Source organism: Theobroma cacao, chromosome 4, assembly GCF_000208745.1.
Source record: "Theobroma cacao cultivar B97-61/B2 chromosome 4, Criollo_cocoa_genome_V2, whole genome shotgun sequence".
Classification (NCBI taxonomy): Eukaryota; Viridiplantae; Streptophyta; class Magnoliopsida; order Malvales; family Malvaceae; genus Theobroma; species Theobroma cacao.
In genome coordinates, this window is record NC_030853.1 from 19,676,043 (window position 1) to 19,690,750 (window position 14,708).

The 14,708-nt window shown below is 32.5% G+C and overlaps 1 long non-coding RNA gene across 1 annotated transcript; it reads right to left on the bottom strand.

Moving 5' to 3' along the window:
- LOC108661680 lies at positions 3,032–3,715 on the bottom strand. The gene is made up of 2 exons (XR_001927453.1): positions 3,542–3,715; positions 3,032–3,333 (listed from the first exon to the last, which is right to left on the bottom strand). It is a non-coding gene; the product is annotated as an uncharacterized LOC108661680 (long non-coding RNA).

The window sequence follows — 14,708 nt, forward strand, 5'->3', positions numbered from 1 at the left end:
GACGTCGCGGCTGTTGTCATGGGCCTGATGGGTGTTCCGGGTCGTGACAATATGTCTTGTCGAGTACACATCACAATGTATATCAAACTTCCAATAGCATTTCCATATAGTACTTTTGCCATTTGTTTCTTTCCTTCTTCAATTTTGGGACATTGTTCCGTGTTGAGATATAGGCTTTTCTCCATTATAGTGTCTATAGGCTTGGAGTTCTACATACCGAATGGTTTTAAGATCCTTTAAATGCAATTTTCTTGAGATAAACTAAAAGCTACTTAGAACGGTTTCTTGAGATCTCAACCCTAAGAATGTATTTAGCTTGTCCGATGTCCTTCATCTCGAAAAGGACACACTACCAAAAAACAAGGCATTATCAATGGAAATTTTTGTTGGTAATAGTTAAGATTCCATCAGTATGTGACAATATTGACAAAAAAATTTGTCAGGATTCGGTCGAAAATATCCTAGTCGTTTATAGGAAATCCATCAATGACGAAATATTCTGTGGGTAAATTACCAATGGAATATTCTATCGGTAATGGATCCGATCCATTGGTCGATTTGTAGTCGATAATGGAAGAATTTCGTCGATAAATTATGTTTTTCTCAAATTAAAATTTAGATTAACAGTATAATCTTTGACTTTAATATTAGTGAAGTGGTTTGCAAAAGTTAAAGTTATAGCTTCCTACAATGGCTAGAGAGATCATGGAAGCCTTAATTTTACGGCTAGAAAATCTTATTTTTTCAAGATAATTCTAAAGAATGCTATTGATTATGTAAAATTGGTGAGTGATCTTTTCTCAATTATAAACCATAATTTTGATTATGATTTTAAAGTTTGTTGTATGCCAAGAATACATTTCATATAGCAAACTTTAAAATCAGATTCAAAATTATGGTTGCTAATTCAAAAAAGACTATTCACCAGTTTTCCATAAGCATTCTTGAAAATTAACTTGAAAAAATGAGGTTTTTGGATGTAAAGTTGATGAGGCTGCTATGATGATCATTTCCCCGGCCACTATAGAAAGCCATAGCTTTTACAGACCACCATTTCTCCAATATTAAAATCAAAGCTTAGATTTTTTTTTTGAAAGGAAAGTCATTTTATTTCCATAAAAAGGACGAGCACAGAAGACACCCACAATTCTACAACCCAGCAAGCATGTTGAAACAAAAACTTGTTGAATGCCCTTCGCAAACTTAAGACCATGTCATGCATTTGTAGCTTTATCCCTCTCCCCGATTTTCCCTTCTTTACCAAAACGAAGGCCACTCTCAATCTTACAAGTGACCTCATCAGCCATAACCTTCATTTAATTATGCATCATATTTACTCATTTAATTAATTTCTTATGTACTTAATTATATAATAACATGTTCCATTACTTAGTTAAAAAATATGTTATTTTATTAATTATTTTTTAATTATTTTAAATATTTAATTCATTGGTAAATAACAAATTAAAACACGTATTCATTAATTTGATTAGTCAAATTCTTTAATTACCCTTATACAACCTTAATTAAATTAACTAATTTTTATTTAATATAAATTTAATCATCAAATTAATTGCTCAATTATCCTCAACCTTACTTAAGTTAAATAATTTTAAAATTTTCTAAATTTACTAATTTAATTTATTATTAATGGCTAATACATGATTGTTTTTGTTCATTTAAATTATTTAATTAATTCCCCAAGCCCTAAACCCTAATTTAAATAAAATATATTATTATGCATCATATTTCTCATTTAATTAATTTCTTATTTACTTAATTATATAATAACACATTCCATTACTTAATTAACTAAATTATCTAATTAACTCATTAAATCCTTAATTACTTTAAATATTTAATTTATTGCTAGATAACAAATTAAAACATTTTTTCATTAATTTGATTAGTCAAATTCTTTAATTACCCTTATACAACCTTAATTAAATTAACTAATTTTAAACTAATCTAAATTTAATCATTCTATTAATTGCTTAATTACCCTAAACGTTACTTAAGTTAAATAATTTTAAAATTTTCTAAATTTATTAATTTAATTTATTGTTTAATTACTAATACATGATTATTTTTATTTACTTAAATTATTTAATTAATTCTCTAAACCTTAATTTAAATGAAATATAATATTATGCATCACATTACTCAGTTAATTAATTTCTTATTTACTTATATAATAACGTATTCCATTACTTAATTAACTGAATTATTTAATTCACTCAGTAAACCCTTAATTAGTTAAAATATTTAATTCATTGCTAAATAGCTGATTAAGACATTTTTTCATTAATTTGGTTTGTAAAATTCTTTAATTACCCTAATACAACATTAATTAATTTAACTAATTTTAAATTAATTTACATTTACTCGTTTAATTAATTGCTTAATTATCCTAACCCTTAATTAAGTTAAATAATTTTTCTTATACAATCTAGATGATCTATTTCATCTTCCTTGAAAGTTGAAACAACACAAGTTCATCAAGTTTCCATTTTCTAGTTTCCACATTGCTAATATTAATAGTGATAGCAATTGTTTGCAAAGCAAATCCCAATTAACAGCACAATATCCCAATTGTTTGCAATTAATTAACAACACATTTTTAAAATAAACAACCTAACAATTAACAGTGTCAATTAACAGCAGGGTTTAACAGCATATTGTTTCCATTTTCCAATTTCCATTTTTCACAAATTATAAACAAAGGAATTAAACCCCCCTTAGTATGGCACATAAAAGGTAGAGCAGGGCCTGCAAAATTTTTTTTTGCAAGGCATCATTTCATTGATAAAGAAAACTATACAATGACGACAAGGGAACCAAAAAACCTTGTCAAGCAAACAAGGGTGAGATCTGTAAGCACCAAAAACAGCCCCTGACCTATACACAAACAGATTAGCAAAAAGGAAAGGACCTCTAAACTCTTGATACTGAGACAAAAAATTAGTACAAGGGGAGTACAAAAATAAAAAAGTCCATCTGTGGTTCAAGCAAAAGCATGTAGAGCACAGCAGATTTCAAAGAGGAAACACTATTACACATACAAAGTGCAAAGATAAGCACTAGAAGGCAATTAAATATTGCACATACAATATTCATCAAACCCATAAAGATTTAACACAAATACAAGCTTATCTCAAAACTCCAAGCATAAAAAATAACCCAAAAGAATTTAATAAAGAAAAAAACAAACAGAAACAGGTAGGTGCATAACAAACAAGTAGAAAAGATCAAGAAAACCCCCAAAGCAGCAATGCCACAGCAACACTGCCTTTGTCCCTCAACACATTCCTCGGTGCTGCCATTGTCACAACACTGACAAAGACAAAACGGCAAAAGTTAGACAAAACCCACAATAATAATAATAATAATAATTTGTATGGAAAATTTGTGGAATCAATTAAAGAATCATTGTAATGGCATTTTATGTGAGATTAGAAGCTTTTGAGAGGGGGATTTAAAACCGTAATTTTGAAGAAATTGAAATTGAGGGAGTAGAGAAAAGGGAGAAGAGAGAAGGTACCGGGCAGCCCCTAAACGATGGGAGAATGAGGAATTAACCACCACAGGGGCTAGGTCAGTCACCGGTGTGGGTTCGGTGCAGAGGGGGCCATTGGGGTGGGGTAGGAGGCAAGGGAGGCCAAGAGACAGAGAGTTGAGGGAGAAGAAAGTTTAAGGTTAAAGGGAAAAAAGGGGAAAATTGTTGTCAATTTTTATCACGTAAGTGCACATATCGTAACAAGTAATATAAAAGAAAGTAGAGTGTTGAATTTCATAGATAATTGTTTCAACTATTGTTAACTACTAAAATTGATACAATCTAATTTTATTCAAATAATTAAATTAAAATAATTAATTAAAATTAAAGCTAAAACTAAATAACAACTAAATTAATTTAAAAACTAATTGACAAAACTTGACTAGAAGAATTCAATTAATAAAAGCCTAGAATTACAATATCCCTTAACACTTCATTTGAATCTTGTTTCTCTCTCTAAACTTACTTTAATGGATTGAGTTGCTATTCTAGAGTCCAAAGTTATTTATGTCTCTATCGAGATTCTTATAAAAAAATTTCTCTCAATTAATTTACTATATATCTATGTAAATTAAATTAAAGAAGGACTCATTAAGTTCAAACTCTAATATTGGCTACATATGACATATAAGTATATGTCTATCTTATATGTAAATCAAATCAATCATCCCATGTAATTGATATTGAACATATGTCATTCCATTCATGGCTTACATTAAATTCCCTTTGTCAAGTTGCATTTAGGTTTCTAAATCAATCTAATTGATGATTAAGCAATTAGAAGTATTAAACATAGAATTGGAATAAACAACTCATATTTCATAGAAAATAAGCAAAAGAGAGATAAAAAATTCAAAGTACACGTTGAGTTTAATTGAAATCCTAGATAAAGAAAATTAGTTCATGCTAAAAATATAAACATAATCTAAAGAAATTGAACCACTGTAACAATTCAAGAAAAACTAAGAATAAAAAAAGAAGAACAAAAAACTAAAGATTTGTTAGCTTTTAAATCTTCAATCTTGCACAATCTTTCTTGCTTTCTTGGTTGTTTTATGGCTGTTTTTCTTTAAGGAAAACCTAATAAAAACCTTTCTTTTGATTGCTTCAAAGTTACCTTTTTATAGCTTTGAAAAAGACCTAATTTTTCCAAAATTTAGAAAAAAAAACCCTAAATATTGAAATCAAGTGCCGCGGCCTTGCTCTTTGGGGCGTTGTGGTGTCATAGACTTGCTACAATGTATGGTGCTGTTTTTCTTCTAAGGCACTGCAACCTTACTTCACTAGCTCTGTGGCACTGTGCTCCTTGGTTTTTGTATGGGGCTTTGGGCATCAAGGGTGCAACAGCCTCTCTTTCTCCAAGGACACGACCTTCATTTTCCATTGCTGCCTTGTGCAAAAACTGATGTACTCCACCTTCTTACGATGCAATTTTCATCTTGTTTTTATTCGAACTGGGTAAAGTGGTAAACACTAAAGTTGTATCCCTGTTTATTAGCTTTCCAATGGCTCAAGAATAACATCAATTGGACTTTCAGATTGAAACATATGCTTAAAATACTGCAGCATGTATGAACGAAGCTATCACCATACTTGCACGGATTATCATCAAATAAGGTATTTTCATCAAATTTTCTACAACAGCAATCAAATAGATCAGCAATAACTAAACTTAAAGTAATTTAAAGTAATTTAACATAAAATTAAACTAAAATAACTTAAACTGAACTAATTAACATGCAATTGAACTTAACTAAGAAAAGTAATTAAAATACTTACCTCTACACCTAAAATCTCAATGACTAAGCTATCTAAGCACCCAAAATGTGATCAAATAACTCTATATAATAAAGTTATAAAAAATAAAGGGGTTGGAGATATTAATTTAATATTACTGACAGAATCACCAACGATAATTCCGTTAATGATTCCATTGGTATATTTATTAATCATTCCAATCGTCTTCGTCAATGATTATGTCTATATAGTTATTAATCATTCCAATTGTCTCCGTTGGTGATTCCATTGATGACATAACCACATTGCCGACCAAATAATTTGTTTGTAGTTTGGTCGATAACTTTCATCGGTAATGTCGTCACCGACGAAAATATTTAGTCGATAAACTTGGTGCCATCTTGCAATATTACGTGTCATTGTATTGTCGACGAAATCTATTTCGTCGGTGTTCCATCAGTAATACTTAGCACATAACTCCGTCGATATTCTGTCGGCTTTCCGTTAGTAATTACCGACAGATATTATCGATCTATTTTTTTATAGTGACAACCATTTATGAGTGTTGACAATTAACTCTATGCCATTTGCTGCTAATAGTATATCATCCACATATAATGAGAGAATGAAGAATTTATTCCATGATCTCTTTATATATACACAACGGTCCTCTTCAATCATCATAAAGCCTATAGAAATGATGACTTGATGAAAACAAAGATATCATTGTTGGGACGATTGTTTCAAGCCAAAGATACTAGATAGAACGTTTCAAACAAAACACCTTGTGTTCTTTTCTTTTGGCTTGAAAGCCAACTGGTTGATTCATATAGATTTCCTCATTGATTTTTGCATCAAGAAATGCAGTTTTTACATCCATTTGTAAAAAATCCAAATTCAGAAGTGTCACTATAACTAGGATAAGGCGAATAGACACATATAGCACAATAGGAGAAAATGTCTTTTCATAGTCCAAACCTTTTTTTTTTGGGTCTAACCCTTTGTTACTAAACGAGCCTTATATTTATTAATTGATCCATCGACCTTGTTTTTTACCTTTAGAACCCATTTGTTCCAATGGCCTTGTACCTAAACGGAAGGTCAATTAACTCTAATACTTGGTTTTTAGCCATGGATTTCATTTCGTCTTTTATAATAGTAAGCCACTTGTCTAATAATGATGAGTTTAAAGCTTCCTCATATGAAGAATGTTCATCAACATCTATAAAATGCTTTAGAATGACTTTTTTCTCTCTCGAAGTGTTTATGGGGTATTTTCCCATGTTCGTTTCTTTGCAATTGTGAATCTTGCTAGAGCTCAAGTGGTGCGCTTCCATTAACCTCAATAGTTTCTTGGATAGGATATGTTTCCACATCCATTTCATCATGTTAGGACGCACTTACTTTAGGCTCCTCCGACTCATAAAGCTTAAAGCTTTCTTTAACCTTACCAGTACTTGGAAAGTCATCTTCTAGAAAGTCAACATCATAGGATTCTGTCTAAATTAGTTATTCATTATGGTGTTCACCATGCATAATTTAGTCCTTAGAATGTTCTAAGTACCTAATAAATACACATTTATTAGCTCTAAGGCCAAATTTCCCATACTTATGAAATGATTGATGTTTGTATCTTGTTGATCCCTAAGGACGTAAGCCTTTTAAATTGGACTTAGTCTCATTCCATAACTTATATGAAGTTGTAGAAACAGATTTTGAGGGCATATGATTAAAGTTGTAGGCAGCAGTCAAAAGGGCATCCCCCCAAAAATTTATTGAAAGGTTGGCATGTGCCATCATCGACCTAACTATATTCAGTAGGGTATGATTCTTTCTTTTCGTAATATTGTTTTTTTACGGAGTTTCAGGTTTTGTTAAATATTTGCTTATTTTATTTTCTTCACATAATTCTCTAAACTGATCAAATAGATATATGCGATCTTTATTAGTGTGAAAGACCTTAAGTTTCCATTTTTTTTTATTCTTAACCTCTAGCATAAAGCATTTGAAATAATTCAAAGCTTTAGAATGATGAGACAAGAGAAATATTGATCCATATCATGAGTAATCATTTATAAAAGTAATGAAATAAGATGAGCCATTATGTTCCTTTACATTCATAGGCCCATAAATGTCCAAATAGACAAGTTCTAGAAGATGGTTAGCTTTTTTAGCTTTCCCAAAAGGCTTCTTTCTAGAATTACCTGTAAGACATGGCTTACATGTAAGAAGGTTAACTATGACAAATGGGCCTAATAGCCTTTATTTAGCCAATTTGGGCATTCTATTTTACCTAATATGTCCTAATTTAATATGCCATTTCACATAATCATATATAAGATCAGAAGAAGAAGTTGAAGCAATAAAAACATCATTATTAGAATCCAAATTTAACATGATTAAACCATCTTTCAAAAAAACCATGGCAAAAAAATGTGTCCTAAAAAAAAAAAAAGACAAATCATTATTCTCAAAAGTAAAAATAAATCCTAAATCTATGAACGCTAAAACTGAAAGTAGATTAAATTACAAAGAGGGAGCATGAAGCATGTCATGTAGGAGCCATTTGCGCCCATTGCACATTAATGTGAGTTAGTAGGTTCAAAGTCCTAGGACATTTTCCAATGCTTTATTCCTTATCATGACAAAGTGTCTTCTCACTAGTGACGAACGATAATATACATATCTTGCACACTTACAAGTCGAGTGCTTGATTGCTCCCATATTTACAATCCAACTAAGGGGAGAATGAGTTACAAATACATGAGAACATATAAAAGTTCTAAAAGGGTTTAAGGGATGAACCTTCTTAGGCTCAGTCCACACTTGGGCAAAATGTCCCTTCTTGCCAAAGTTAAAACATTTCGACTTGGACTTATCCTTTGTCACGACCCAACTTGAGGGTTTGTGACCAACACATGAGCCCAACAAGTAAGCCCACTAGACCCAAGCAAGCTTTACAATCCAAAATCATATAACACGCACCCAAGGGATTTAATAATCAAATATTCGTAATAAAACCAAATATAATACATTATCCTTGGCACATAATTCATATAAATGTTTATAGGGCCATACGTTGGTCATTTAAGTCAGGTTCATACATAACAAGCCTTGCACATAAATTCATATAGCACAACGTGCCTACATACACAACAACTAAGAACGGAGCAGAAGCTCGTGATGAACATAGTGAAGTGATACAGCGGATGAGAACCTATTAGATGCTAAAATCGGTCTGTCATTGGATGACCTTTATCACATAGCTTTGTGGCCTATTTATCTACACATGGTATCTATACATGGTTTTTAGATGGGTGAATATTATAATACTTAGTGAGTGATGCAGATAAACAAAATCATATATGTTAAACACATATATAAAATATATGCATTGTCCATACATCTAGATGTTCTAGAAAACATCTCTAAATATAAGGCATATCATTATCCCTAAAGTCTCCGATGTAAGAGCATATTGCCATCCTCAATGTATCCAAAGATTATTGCACATCATTAGGCTTACTCTCGAAGCCAATCAAAGTTATTAAAATCATTCTCTACAACACACTCTAGTTGTTAGAGCATCACATCAAGTTCATCTAATATTTATCTAAGCCTTTCCACTGTTATCTCATGTTATATACCAATCAAATGAATGAATGGTCCTCCCCTAGACACAATTAAATTGTGCTTGGTGGTTAACTGATGGAGAATCAAATCACGCTTAGGGCAAAGCCGTTGGTGGAGAACAGATCACGCTAGTGTTGAAGCAACGGGGGGAGAACAAATCTCTCATGGTGCTGAAATAGTTGGCGGAGAATCAAATTATTGACCAGAGTAATCTCTCAATGCTTAGCATCACTTGGAGTAATCTTAATGGATGTCATCAAAGCACTACAGGTGAGAATCATACAAGATTAATGCCACCATCCCTGCTTACCACCATTCTTGCAGGCACAAATAGTCTCAGGGGGATCGAAACTCTACTTAACCACAAATCAGATCAATGTTTGAAAATCATCCCTCGGACGGAAACACAAATCCACAAATAAAGCCATCATGCCTTTATAATTCACATTTTCCTTACCAAACCTCAATTCACATTTATCGAACTTCAATCGTCTTTAAGCTCGATTAGGTTTTAAGTGCTTTTAAATCTTTAAGGCATCATTGGATCAAATTCTCTTAACATATCCTTCGCCTAGGGAAATCTACTCCTAGGGTTCATTATAGCCTTTAAACATCTTAATCTAGGTACATAGCATAGGCCACCCATGTGGCTCACATCATAGCACACAAACACCCATTCCACAGTTTCGTTCTCTAGCTTAAGCAATCATATATATACAAATATATACATACACACATTCTAATACCATGGCAGCACCTTCATCAAGAAATCATGGATCACCTGAATCTTAATTCAAACCCACTCATAGTGACAAATTGGAGGTAATCCCACCACCGAGCTCATCTTCAGGCTCCAATCGTCTTTTAGCTTATTAGTGCATCCGATTACTTGGTTTCCTCCTTAGAACATATCAAAACATCCAATTGTTAATTACATCATAGCTTTCAAAAATGACAACTTTTCCACAATTAACCAAATCCTAGCAATCCAACTATTTAAGCTTAAATCCATCAATAATGAGCTAAAGCCATACCTTGTAAGCTGGATTGCACAAATCTTAGCTCCAAATTCTAGCCAAATAGGGGGGAGATTTACCAAAGTCGGAAAAATTAGATTTCTTGGAATTTAACTGATTACATTAAAAAATAATCAGTAAATACGTTTAGCCTTAGCTCTAGAGTTGTTTTTCGAGCTCAAATTAGCTCCAAATAGCTCCAAGAATCTATTTGGGGCTTAGGTTTTAGATGGTAGAGAGAGCAAGAGTTTGGGGGTTTTATTTTAACTAGTCGAATGGCTCGGATCTCTTTTTTATTTTTACTTTTCTTAGTGATGTATTGGTACATTTAGCAATGTATTGATACATCTATTCTAATTTTGAATAAATGTATCGATACATTGAGGCAATGTATCGATACATTTTAGGTAGAATTCTCACTACCTAACCATGTATCGATACATAAGGGAAATGTATTGATACTTTTTCCCCTGAGTGCTTTCTGCTTCAAATGTATTGATACATGTTCATTTTTGGCCAAATCTATCGATACATCCTTGCATGTATTGATAGAATTCCTCCAGAATAACTCATGTTGTTTTTCTTACCAAGAATGTATCAATACTGAAAGGGTGTATCGATATATCTTCCCTTATAAGTAGTTTTAAACTTACAAAACTTCCAAAAATCCAAGTTTAACACCCCAAAATCATTCCTTATTAATATCACACCTCAAATCATTCATTTAACTTAATCCCATACACATAAATTCACAAATATAACCTTAAACTTAGATTAAAACCTCAAGCTATGGGATTTATCACATATTTCCTCAAAATTTTGCCTAAGTGTCAATATTTGCACTCTCAAATACTTATCATACATAGCATATCATCAAAGTCCTCAAGACTTCACATATTTCATAAATCATCTTCAGTTTACTCAATTTACATCGAAATTTAAGGGAGTTGCATTCTCCCCTCCTTATAGAAAATTTGTTCCCGAATTTCGAATCATACATCACAAGTTACAATTATTAATCCTCAAATAGATGGAGATATTTCTCTCTCATTTCCTCCTTAAGTTCTTGTTTGTCCCAATAATATGTGCTAGAGAGGGGTGAATAGCACAAATTGGCTCTTGACAAGATGAAGAACTAATTTCCAGCACAAAGAAAATAAAAACAAAGTAGACAATGCACAGCAATTTAGAGTAGTTTGGTCCAAGACCTACATCCACTGCCTTAATTATCCAACCAAGGATTTTTTCAATAAATCCACTAAGATTCGGTGAAATTCACAAGCTTTCACCAAGCTTTATAATAGCTTTTACAAGGCTTAGTCAAAACCTTTTACACTAGTTTTTCACGGGCTAAACTAAAACCCAAAGTGGTTTTTCAAAGGCTCAACCACAACCTTTCACAATGGTTTTTCACGAGTTCAACCAAAACCCAAAGTGGTTTTTCAAAGGCTCAACCACAACCTACAACAATGGTTTTTCAAGGGATCAACCAAAACCCAACAACTAGCTTTTCAAGGCTAAGTTAGAATCTTAACACATTCAAGCAAACCTAGCTTGAAACAATCACTTAGAGTGACTCCCTCACTCTAAGAATACAAGAAGATAAGTAAAAGAAAGTACCTATGATCACAAGTTGATCTAAATGGTACACGGTTGAGAGCAGAATACAAGTACAAAGAATAGGCATTAATGTGCAGCAGGGTACAAGAGAGATTTTCTGGTTTTTCAGCTCTTATGTGACTCAAATATCTCTAATAGTTCTAAAACTTCTAAAAACTTGTTTCTAATTGTTGGAAGACCCTTTTATACTTGGAGATGCAACTTTGATGGCAGTTTGGCAATTTTATGTTTGTTGAAAATAGTTGAGGATGAGTTCTAGCCGTTAATCTGTCTTGTAGTGCTCTGGTTCAATTTGTAAACAGATAGGTCTTAGTCGACTGACTTGGTCGACTAAGTTGGTTCTGTTTCAGGTTGCAGATTTTGGCAGAGAGCACTTAGTTGACTGACTTGGTCGACTAAGTTGGTTCTATTTCTCAAACTCTTCAGCCCGCCATTCCTCCAATTTGAAACTTGGTCAACCAACATTCTTCCTTGTTTCACCAATAAGCTTCCTCCTTGTTAGATAGTTACATCTTGTTATTTTTATCCCTCTTTTTCTTTTGATATACTCTTTGAAGAGTTAAATAATTAATTTCATATATTAATTTTTCTGCACACTCAAGTAAAGATATTAGACACAAATGAATAGGAATATTTTGCTATCATAAAAAACATATAGAGTCAACATTCTCTATCTCTTATTTTTTATGATCACAAAACACTCCAAGATTAAAAATGTAATGTCTATGCTCAATATGAATGCTTCAAATCTTTATGCATAATGAGGTGCTCCCCCTTAGTCAATGCATCTACTTTTCTTTCCATAATATTCAACAAAATCAAAACTGAGCATCACACACATAAATTAAACATGAAGACCTATCACACTCAATTTAACTTAGTTTTCCTTCTCTTTCTTTTTGTCATTAAACAAGATATTCAAAACTCCCCCTTAATGAGTGTATCAAGATTTTCCCTTAATCTTTAAATCAAACTTTAATGAATGAGAATCATAAGCACTCATACACCTAAGTCATACAAGCTTATAAATATAGTTCAATAACTTCAAGAGTCAAGCTTGTGTCTATGTAAGAACAAATGTATAAGAGTTAAATCATTTCAAGAAATTGTCAAGGATTACTCAAATAATGTTCAAGCAAAATTTGATCATTTTTTAATAATCAAAACTATAATAATTTTAAAGCTAACAGTTCCTATATGGCTTCCTCAATCGAATGACTTTGCCACAGTATGTTTACCATAGTAATATCCTTAGAGTGAAGCTGTTTCATTTGTCGATCCAATATGTCTACAAGCTACTCCTCATAATTAAGTCCATCTTGCAACAGGACTTCCTTATATTGTATCACATGTAAAGGATCCGAAATATACTTCCTAAGTATGGACACATGAAAAATCGGATGAACATTGGACAAGTTAAGTAATAATTCCAAATGATAAGCAACTGTGCCCACGTGCCTTAATACCTCAAAAGGTTCGAAGTACCTAGGGCTCAATTTTCCTTTCTTTCTAAATCTTTTAACTCCTTTGATTGGCGAGATTTTTAGATATACATAATTGCCAATTTCAAATTCTAAAGGCTTCCGCCTATTATCAGCATAGGACTTTTGGTGACTTTGAGTTGCGAGCATCTTTTCTTGAATCACTTGGATGCCTCGCTTTACTTCCTAGACCATTATTGGTCCTAAAGCTTTCATTCCCCAACTTTAAACCAACCAATAGGCTACCTACATCTTTGCCCAAACAAAGCCTCATAAGGAACCATACTGGTCGTGGCTTGATAACTATTGTTGTAAGCAAATTCGGCTAAAGGCAAAAAATGATTCCATGAGACCCCAAAGTCAAGCACAATCGCTCTTAGCATATCCTCGAGCGTCTGAATAGTGCGCTCGGATTGGCCATCCATTTGTAAGTGGAAGGTCGTACTAAAATATAATCTTATGCCTAAGGCCTCTTGCAATTTCCTCCAAAATTAGCTTGTGAACTTTTGTCCTCTATCAGACACGATCGTTATCGGAATCCCATGTAGCCTATAATCTCATTAACATAGATTTAGGCATACTAACTTGCTCTATACTTAGTCTTGATCAGTAAAAAGTGAGCTGACTTAGTTAGCCGATCAATTATCACCTAAATGGCATCATAGCCACTTTTAGCTTGTGGTAAACCCATTACGAGGTCTATTGCTATATGTTCCCATTTCCACTCAGGTATCGGTAACGACTGCAGCAATCTCAATGGTCTTTCATGCTTAGTTTTTACTTGCTAGCAAGTTAAACACTTAAAGACATACTCAACCTGTCACGACCCAGAACTCCCCATCGGGCCCGTGACAACCGCCGCGAGGCCTCGACAGACATTCTTCACCCCGAATGCCGATTGAAACCTCGCAAGGCTTAGCATCAACTTCCGCATCTCCCCGGTGAGCAACAATTATTAAATCTCGTATTTCAAAAAAATCATAAGTCATTTTCCAATAAGAACAATAAAATATTATTTTTTGGCTCACAGAGGTATTTTCGTAATTTTTCGTCAAAAATCTCAAAACTTGTTAAAAATGTAGTAGGTAAGCAGAAAATATATATTTAATGATTTAAAAACAATTAAGTATCTAAAACGTTCATTTGAAAGCAAATTGTTGACAACTAGTAGTATTCAAAAATAATAAATAAGATATTCTATTTTCTCATAAAATAAATTTTTATAGAAATATTCGTAAATAATTTTTCGTACATGAAAGTAAAATAAAAATTGTATGAATAGAAATACAAATAACCAAAATATAAGTTTTGATCTGCACTGACACGTGGGCTCCAATTGACCAAGAGGCTGTAAGACTGTGAACTCTTACTTTTTATAATGCAGTTTCGAGCTTAGTTCTCGTCCTACTCGACTATCTACAAACTGTCCTGAGCCTGAAAAATGTATAGGAAGAAAGGGTGAGATTATAAAATCCCAGTGAGTAAACAGATACCATCTAAACTATCTAAAGTTGAGTAAATGGAGACAATTAAAATAAATCATCATACTGTAATTTCATTACCTTTCAACTCATTTCAACCAAATAAAATCAATCCATAAAAATCGAGTAATCAACTTGGCTTATGAATTTCTTAAAACTTTGGCTCGTGCCAAAACTCATACTC